We start from the raw sequence: 8,670 nt of genomic DNA, 5'->3' as shown, positions 1-8,670 counted from the left end.
CCACTTTGGCTGGGGCCCGCAGGCCTCTGGGGGGAATAAAAAGTCCCTCTGACTTCAGAAAGCAGCCTTGTAATGTGAGAGCCAGGTCCTTCCTGGCTGGTTTTCCCCACCACACACATCATATGATTCCTCCTTTCCCAGCAGGTAATTTTTCCAGTGAAAAAAGCACCCCTCCACTGTTCTTTGCCTGTGACCCACCAACTGTTTGCTGAGGCAGGACCAGTAACGCTCCTTGGCTGGACTTCAGAGTTCCAGTTCAGCCGGGGGTGCTAGGCTAGGATTTAATCAAGGACTCCGAGGAGCTCATGTTATATGAATCATGATGTCCCAGTGCGCCGAGACATCAAACCACACTTCACCCCTCACTCTTTCTTTCCCGGCCGCTTCAGCTCCTTGGTGTTTAAAGCAACATTGCTGCCAGCAGCTCATCTGGAACATTCTGGCACGCTCCCCTTTTCAGGATAGCGAGCACCCTTTACCTCAGAGAGCGAGGAAGAGAGAGTCAGACAGACAGACAGATGGACAGCGAGAGGGGAGTCCTGCAGACATCGTGGATGAATATGGATTTCGAGCTCCTGCAGCGGGAGGGGGAGCCATGGCAATCACATCCAATGTTGCACTCCGGCTCAGGATGGACCGACAGCAACTCCCCTTAGGAATCTGAGTGGGTTCTTTCTTGTGTGATGTTTTGAAGCATGTCAGCATTCCTGGGCACTGTCAGCCTCCTCCGAATGACCTGAGTGGGGGTGTGAATACCAAGCTCTCACCGCCTTGGGCTGTGCAGAGGGAAAGGCTGGGAATACTGTTTCAGACGTTTCCTCTCACTGCGAAAATCAAGGCAGAAATGGCTCATCCTCAGCTCCCCAAATACCCTTGAAGATCAAGGGGCAGATAAGCTAATCTATTATAAATTCTAATGCAGCACAGTTCCCTGACCAGAGCCTCTTCTCCTTCGGTGCCCCGAGCGTTAGCCAATATTTCATCAAAACCAGCTCCCTTGCTCAGACCCACATCTGCTCCTCCCACTCACCCCAGGAGGCTCGCTTGCTGGCGCCTTCTCTGTGCGCACACACACAGGTACACACACGCAATGTGCATGTATACACATACACACATGCACACACGTACATGCACACACATGTGCGTGTACTCACACATATACACGTACGTACACACACAAAGACAGAATCTGATCTTCCTTCCTGATTTATGACCCTACCTTACCCAATCTGGCTTAAAATGATCATTTTTCACTCTCAGAATGTTTGAATCCCACAAAAGGATGCTTAAAAACACCAAAATGGTAATACACACACACATGCATGCACACACACAAACCCACATCAAGGAGACTCTCAGAGCTTTTCCGTGAGAGACCAGTCTCTGAGAACTTGTCTCCTGGTGTCAGCCTCACCCCTTGCTCAGTGCAGGCCTAAATCTCCGGTGTGATAAAGGCAACACCCCAGCCCAACAGCAGCCCACGCTCTTCCACGGGCCGCGCTGTTCATTTCTCGCCGGCCAGGGAGTCCACCTCATCTGCTTGGAGATCTCGTACAGCCGCGTCAGTCCCTGCTCAGTCTTCATTCTCACTCCTGTAAAATGGATGTGATAAACGCCACCAGGAGTCAGGCTATGGGAATCTGTGTGTTAACACTGTCAGATCCTTTCGAAGATGAACACATAATTATCATCATTCAGCCCTGGCGTGCTGAGCCAGGAGGCAGGCAGCCTCAGCCTGACCTTGCGACCTTGTCTGGGGGAGCAGTTTAAGAAAGCCTTATATTCTAGTCGCTGGGCACAAGCAGAGAAGAAACGGACCCCATACAAACTGCACTTCCTACAGAATATACCGTATGATCTCAGGTTTCTATTGTACATAAGTACATAATAATAATCGTAAAGGAAAACCCCTCTGCAGTCTTTACTGCTTGCCAGGCGCTGTGTTCTACATGAATTAGCTTATTTGCTGCTCTTAACCACCCTCTGAGGAAGGCACTCTCGTGAAGCCCTAGTTTACAGATGAGGAAACAATAGCAGGAAAGTTAAATAACTTGCCCAAGTGGTGGAGCCAGACTGCGCTTTTAACTGCTACGATACGCTGAAGCGAGCAAGGGCGTGAACAAGCGAGCATGTGTGTATGCACAGAAAAGAGCCTGGAAGAAAACACAGCACAGTATCTTACGGTGACAGGTGGTATGATGACAGGTGTTTTTTGTTCCTTTCACTATAGTAGCTGTATTCTATCTAGATTTTCTCATTTGTACAGTGGACATGTATTGCTTTTATAAGAATAATTTTTTTTTTTTTGGTGAGAAAGATTGTCCCTGAGCTAACATCTGTTGCCAATCTTCCTCTTTTTGCTTGAGGAAGATTGTCTCTGAGCTAACGTCTGTGATCATCTTCCTCTATTTTGTACGTGGGATGCTGCCACAACATGGCTTGATGAGTGGTATGTAGGTCCGCTCCCAGGATCCAAGACTGCGAACCCTGGGCCGCCACAGCAGAATGCATGAACTAAACTACTACGCTGCTGGGCCAGCCCCAGGAATAATTTGTAAATGTGATTTTGAAAAAGAACCTCCCATTTCTATTTCTCAGACCACCGTTCTTTTCACCCAAAGCAGCAGAAACAAGAGGGCCAGTACTCACACTGTTAGGCAGGCTCAAGCTGTTCCTTAGACACAGCCATCAAAACAAGGCAGAATGACCGAGAAAAGATTCATCTACTGTTAAGAAATGTCATCATCAAGGAAGTGGAAAGTGGCCTCGTGCTCCCCAAATCCACCCACGCTCCCAATGTCCATGGACAGCGTCGGGGAGACAGTGGGAGGGATGGAAAGAGACCTAGTTGGGGGTCAGGAGACCAGGTTTCTAGACTTTTCTCTCTTTCTTTCTCATCTTGTGGGATCCAGACAATTTCTTCACTCTCTGAACCAGCTTGCTCACCTTGTGACCTCTGAGGGCCTCCTGGATTCTAAGATAAGGATATCTTAACATAACACGCTGTCCATGTGCCAATCACTCTCCAGGCTCTTCGCATGTGTTGTCTCCCTTAATCACCATAAAAAGCCCGTGAGGTAAATGTTGATATTCCCATTTCACAGATGGGAACCCTGAAGCTCCAAGACTAAATAACCTGATGAAGGGCATGAAGCAGGTGAGCTGTTGAGCTCGGCTGCAGACCCAGGTACATCTGACCCTGGATTTTGGAGTTCTTTTTGAGTTAATTATGTTGCTAGATTTCTAACGCCAATATTCCAGAGTCAAATGCCTGGCCTAATCCTCTAACACAAGCTATGTGTCAGACTGCTGTTGACATCATCATCGCTGCTTCTGGGGTTGAGTTTTAAGTAAAGTGCTCTGTAACTCTTACTCTATTTCGGCCTGCCGTTCGCTTCTGCCTTTCTAATCATGCTCCAAAAGTCCTGCAGGGCCTCCCAAGCTTCCCAAGGTGAAGGGGAGCCAGTTCATCAGGAAGAGAGCTCGGCTCCTTGGCACCCAGAGAGAGACGAATGCACATTAGCCCCTAGGTGCTGGCCCATAAGCTTTTCCCAGAATGGACCAGAAGCGGGAGGGAGGGAGCGAGTTGCACTGCACCCAGCCAGTTAGCTCTTGGGGCAGGCAGCAATAATGGAGAGCGTGATAAGCTGTCACTAGAAGCCAGCTCAGTTCTCCGAGGCTTAATGGTAGAATAACACAATAGGGTCAGACTAAAAAGGTTCCCTTATGAAAATTTTATCAGCAACTTTGGTAAATGGCTATGGGAAAGGTGCTTTGCTCCCAGGCAGACCTGGGACCCGATTTTACAAGGTACAGGCGGCCTGCATTGCATCACCCCCACAAGATATTAAGGGCACTCAAATTGAATTAACACCAAATCAAGCCGGTGCACTTAACAATACAAATGCACTTAAGGGATGCCTCAGGATGATTTGTGACTAAAGAAAGCAAAGAAGAAAACGGCCTGCAAGCCACAAGGGTGGTGTTGTGTGTCATATACAGGAAAGGCCATAAGTAGAACTTAGAATACCGGAAAACCATGAACTTCGGGAGCTCTCAAATACCTTAGACCCAGCCATAAAGTAGAAGGCCGCTTTTGTGGTATGCAGGAACAATTGATAAATAAATTACAGCCAATTTTCTTAGTGGCATGGTCTCCATTACCTCTGACAGCGGCGTAACTACTCTGCTAAGATGATAAGAGGCGAATAATGGTGTATCGGGTAGCGCCCCAGGAAATTCTTTGCCAGTTGCCAGGTCTCTTCATGACAGTGATGACACAAAGATCCTCAGTGAGAGCCCAGTGATGAGAAGTGACGGCTCGCCAGGCAGACTGTGACAGGTCCTGAAAAGAATGAGCTGAAAATGTCCCTGGCAGAGGGGACCCCAGAGTCGGGGCTGGCCCTTTGGTTTCTTTCGTCTTCCGTCAGCATTTGTCGGCGACACATTTTCTCCTTTGCTATCAAGCTCCCTCACCCTCTTCCCACACCCCTATTCTCACCCCCTCACCTTGTCTCTCAAACACACCCTGTCTACTGAGCTGGAAGACAATTTGGCCATCTTCGTAGACGAATGGCTCTTCTGAGATTATCTTGGAAACTTGGATACATTCTGGACTTGGGAGAAATCAGGGGGAAAAAATGGCCTCGCTGGGGATTCCTTTCCATCAAGTGAAATACACACAAAAGCATGCTTTTGTTATCCTTCCAGGAAAGAGCTGTCTCCACGCAGGGTCTTACTCTGAAAATGGGCTCCATTTAGGTCGGAGGTGGCCTAATTTTGTCAGAGCTAAAGCAATTGCTCTTCGAGTCGTGAGGTGGTTGGGAAAATGGGGCAGGCCGGTTCAGTTTTTCACCACAGAGGAAGAAGTTCTCAAATAGTCAGGACTGTTTCTAGATGCCGTTGTGTCTCAGCCAGGACTTGCTCGCTCCAGGAGGTGACATTATTATAAGAGAAACTAGGAGAATACGAAGGTCTTCACCTCTAGCATGAGCCACCTGGGGCCCTTGCTCTGCTCGAATTCAGCTGTGTGACTTTGGCTGAGTCACTTGACTTCTCTGAGTCGCACTTTCTCCTTTGTAACATGGAGATGTCTGCATCTTCTCTATCGTCCTCATGGCCTTGTTTGGGGGATGCCGCAAAAGTCATCAGGAAAAGATCTTTGGAAACTAGGAACCATCTACAAATATAAGGCACTGTTACAATGAAAATAATCCACAAAATACACATGCAGGCCCACTTCTTACAAAAACAGTTCTGGCTCCCAAGAAAGAATATTCTAACAGCCCTTGGTTTTCCATAACAGCAGCCTCCTCTCAGGTAATCAGAGGAAGACAAGAACAAACAAATGTGAATGAATCCACTGAAATCCCCAAATTTCACTGCATCAATTACTTTTTAGCTTCTCCCATGCTGAACTTTGAAGCCAAAGCAATGATTGGTGTAATTCCTGCCATTCGCAAGCACATCAAACACCCTGCAGGCTTGTGACAAGACGTGGTGGCATTCCAGACACACACTCTTCTGCAGACTTGACCCCCACTCAGGGCACCCAGAGTCCCTGCCCGTGCTCTGCCCTCTGTTCACTCCATTCCGCCACATGGCCCCTTCCATGCTAAGGGGTCAAGACTTACACTGCTTACTTCTTACCTATCACTAGTCCCCTTTCCTCAAACAACCTTCCTTGAAGCTCACAAATCATTATTCACCAGCGATTCATCCAGTCAACAAATATTTATTGAGTGCAGACTATGTGCCCAGTACGACGCTAGGTGTCAGGAATATCGGGCTAAATCAGAAACATCCCTAACTCAGGGAGCTTACTTTCTGCATCCTTGTCCCTTTCTTGACCCCATCTTTGGATTCTCTGTTTAGTTCTGAACTGCAAAGAGTCAAGCTGAGCACACCTCTCTAGTGAGGAAGCCCCTCCATCAATTGGAAAGGAAGCAAAATTTGTGTTGCCTGGAAGCCTGCATGTACACGTGGCTAACTCCATCCTCCAGACCCGTGGGGCAGATTCATTCCTGCTTCATCTGAGCTCCCATACACTCATACACGCTTCCATTACCTAATGTGTTCAATTATTTGTTTCCATGTCTCTCTCTCCCCAACACACTCTGGGCTCTTCAGGCTTGGGCACCCTGCTCATCTTACTCATGCCTGAATCCCAAGGGTGTATCACAAGGTTTGGGACTTAGCTGGTACTCAATAAGCCTTTGTGAAGGGAACGAACGAATGAATGAATGAATGAACGTGTCCTCTCACGGCTGTGTCTCTGTCCATGGCTATGTCCCCTTTCTTGTTTCTTTTCTACCATTCCCCAGGCCCAGCCTATGATCCAGGCATGCATGGGTGCTCAGTGGTGATCAACACAGGCTCTCTCTGGAGCATGTTGCGGTTGGTGCCTACTGGCTTGCAAGAGCAGATTGTTAAATATTCAGAAACTTTTGGAGCTGATTTTAAACTGTTGGTAACTTGAAATTGGCCCTGGTGGGAGTATTTACACGGTGGAAATCAGTGAACGCCACACATCAGGGATTTAGGGGGTCGTTTTTGCTTTCGTTTTTTGAGAGCCTGTCAGCACACAACTGCTCTGATTTAGCCAGACCTGGATTTGTGGCTCAGCTCCACCACTCACTAATTGGGTGACCTTGGACAACTTGCTTGATATCTCTAAGACTCAGTTTCCTTGTCTATAAAGTGGGGATGATAATTATGGCTTCATGTGGCTATTGTGAGAATTAAGTGACCTAATGTTTATAAAGGGTTTAGCACAGTTCCTCATACATAGTAAATATCCAATAAAAGCAATTTATTAGTATTAGCATTGATAACATTCCTTGGCTTTCAGTCAATGCATTCTTTCATACAATTTGTTATACTTTTGTCTTATTCACCAAAGGATTTGTGACAACTTAAAAAGGCAAAAGCCATAAAATAGAAAATATAAATTAAAAATCAGGATAAGGGAAAGTAAAAATTAAAACACAAAGTCAAAATCCCAATGCTGTCATGAGTGGATGGAATCTTGTAGAATAAGGCTCACTGGAGTGTTAGCTGGAAATTTCTTAAGGTGTTGCCAACAGAGTCACAAAGTGTCAGAATGGAAGGGGCCTCGGAGGTGTGCTGGTTCCATCCTTCACTTTACAGGCTGAAACCTGAGGGCAGGCAGGAGGGAAGCATTTCCTGAGCACTTACAAGCATGATGGCAGGTACTTACACTTTCATCATCTCCATGTCACTCCATTGGACAGATGAAGCCATGGAGGCAAGGGAAGGAACAGGCCTTTCCTAAAGCCACAGGCAGGTGGTGGGAGAACTGACATTGGGACCCAGATTCCCATTCCGCAGTCCACTGCCTTCGTCTCCCGGTGTACCACGCTGTCTCCTCACTCCAGGAAGATCCATTTTGTGATAACAGCTTCCTGAAGATCAAAAGATCTCTCAAGATCCAACAGCATTATACTCCAAGGGAGAAACTGCAGGCACTGGGAGGGAGGGGACTTCCCAGGGAATTTCCTAGGTCTGACCGTGACATATGAAAGAATGTCGAGCATAAGCCCAGGGTAACAACAGCTGCTCTTGCATAAACACATCCTCATTTTGCATTGGCTTTTGAAAAGAGAGCTGTGTTCTTAATTCCTATTGGTTTGTGGTCCACTCTGAAGTTCAGGTCTTTTTCTGCTGTTCTTGTAACTAGACTGTTTTTTCTAACTTCTACCAAGAGCTTCAACGTCATTCTTCACAAAACCTTCTGTCAGAGTGGTTAATAGGCACAGAAATCAAAACTCTTTTCCCTTTCTCTTCGCCTGAAGGAAGCAGCACAAAGCAAGAAATGGGTTAAAAAAGTAATCAACAGCATGGACATGGGAAGGCAAGGAAGAGGCTGCATGATCCACAGAGTGAATGAACCCACCATTGATGGAGAGTTGACAGCAGTGTCTCATTCATTAGGCCACCACCCTTGTTTGGCAGCAAGCAGGCGGGTGGCCCAGGCTGGGGGATCTATTTTATGAGGATCATGTTATTGCTTTCAGAGCTATTGCTGACCTCACACCAAATAAACACGTCAGCCACTTCGCAAGTCACGGTTCCCAGGTGTGGCATGGAGGCACCACGCAAGGACCCTTGTGGCATCGCTCCCTTTTTTCCCCGCCTCCACCCAGAAATGGCTCTCAAACTCCCGGTGTTCATACTAACGAATCTCTCTCTCCCTATTCCCTTCCCCAGATCATCTGTCACATCTGTCCAAGAGCTCATGACCTGGATCTGCACTGACATCTGAGTGTAGGGCGAGCCCCTAACCTCCAGAGAAACTTCTGGAGATTCTATATATATATAATTACTGTATATTGTATATATTATATTGTACATAATATATAGTACATTATAGTATATTATATGCAATGTATAAATATTGTATATTACTATCTAATATTATACATATCATGTGATATATATATATATATATATCCCTCAAAAGTTAGGTCGGGCACTTGTTTTTCATTTCTCTTTCCAGTTTTGTTAAAAAATGTGTTCTTTATTATTTGTTTTTCACACAGCAGAATTAACTGCTCCAGACTTAATCCCAGGTTGGCTTAACCACAAGCATAATTCTGAGGCCCATCACTCTGCCACCTGTTGGGTGAGCCTGGGTAACACTGACTCACT

At 46.7% G+C, this 8,670-nt stretch overlaps 1 long non-coding RNA gene across 2 annotated transcripts in view; it reads right to left on the bottom strand.

Annotated features, from left to right (window-relative positions):
* Positions 1-6,783: 6,783 nt before the first annotated feature.
* Positions 6,784-8,670, bottom strand: part of LOC139078744 (uncharacterized) — a 29,445-nt gene continuing 27,558 nt past the window's right edge. For both annotated transcript variants that reach the window (XR_011531786.1, XR_011531787.1), the window contains one exon: positions 6,784-7,808. This is a non-coding gene — a long non-coding RNA (uncharacterized lncRNA). The remainder of the gene's footprint in view (positions 7,809-8,670) is intronic.

Source organism: Equus przewalskii, chromosome 22, assembly GCF_037783145.1.
Source record: "Equus przewalskii isolate Varuska chromosome 22, EquPr2, whole genome shotgun sequence".
In the NCBI taxonomy this organism is placed as follows: Eukaryota; Metazoa; Chordata; class Mammalia; order Perissodactyla; family Equidae; genus Equus; species Equus przewalskii.
This window is presented reverse-complemented; position numbering and strand designations above follow the sequence as displayed.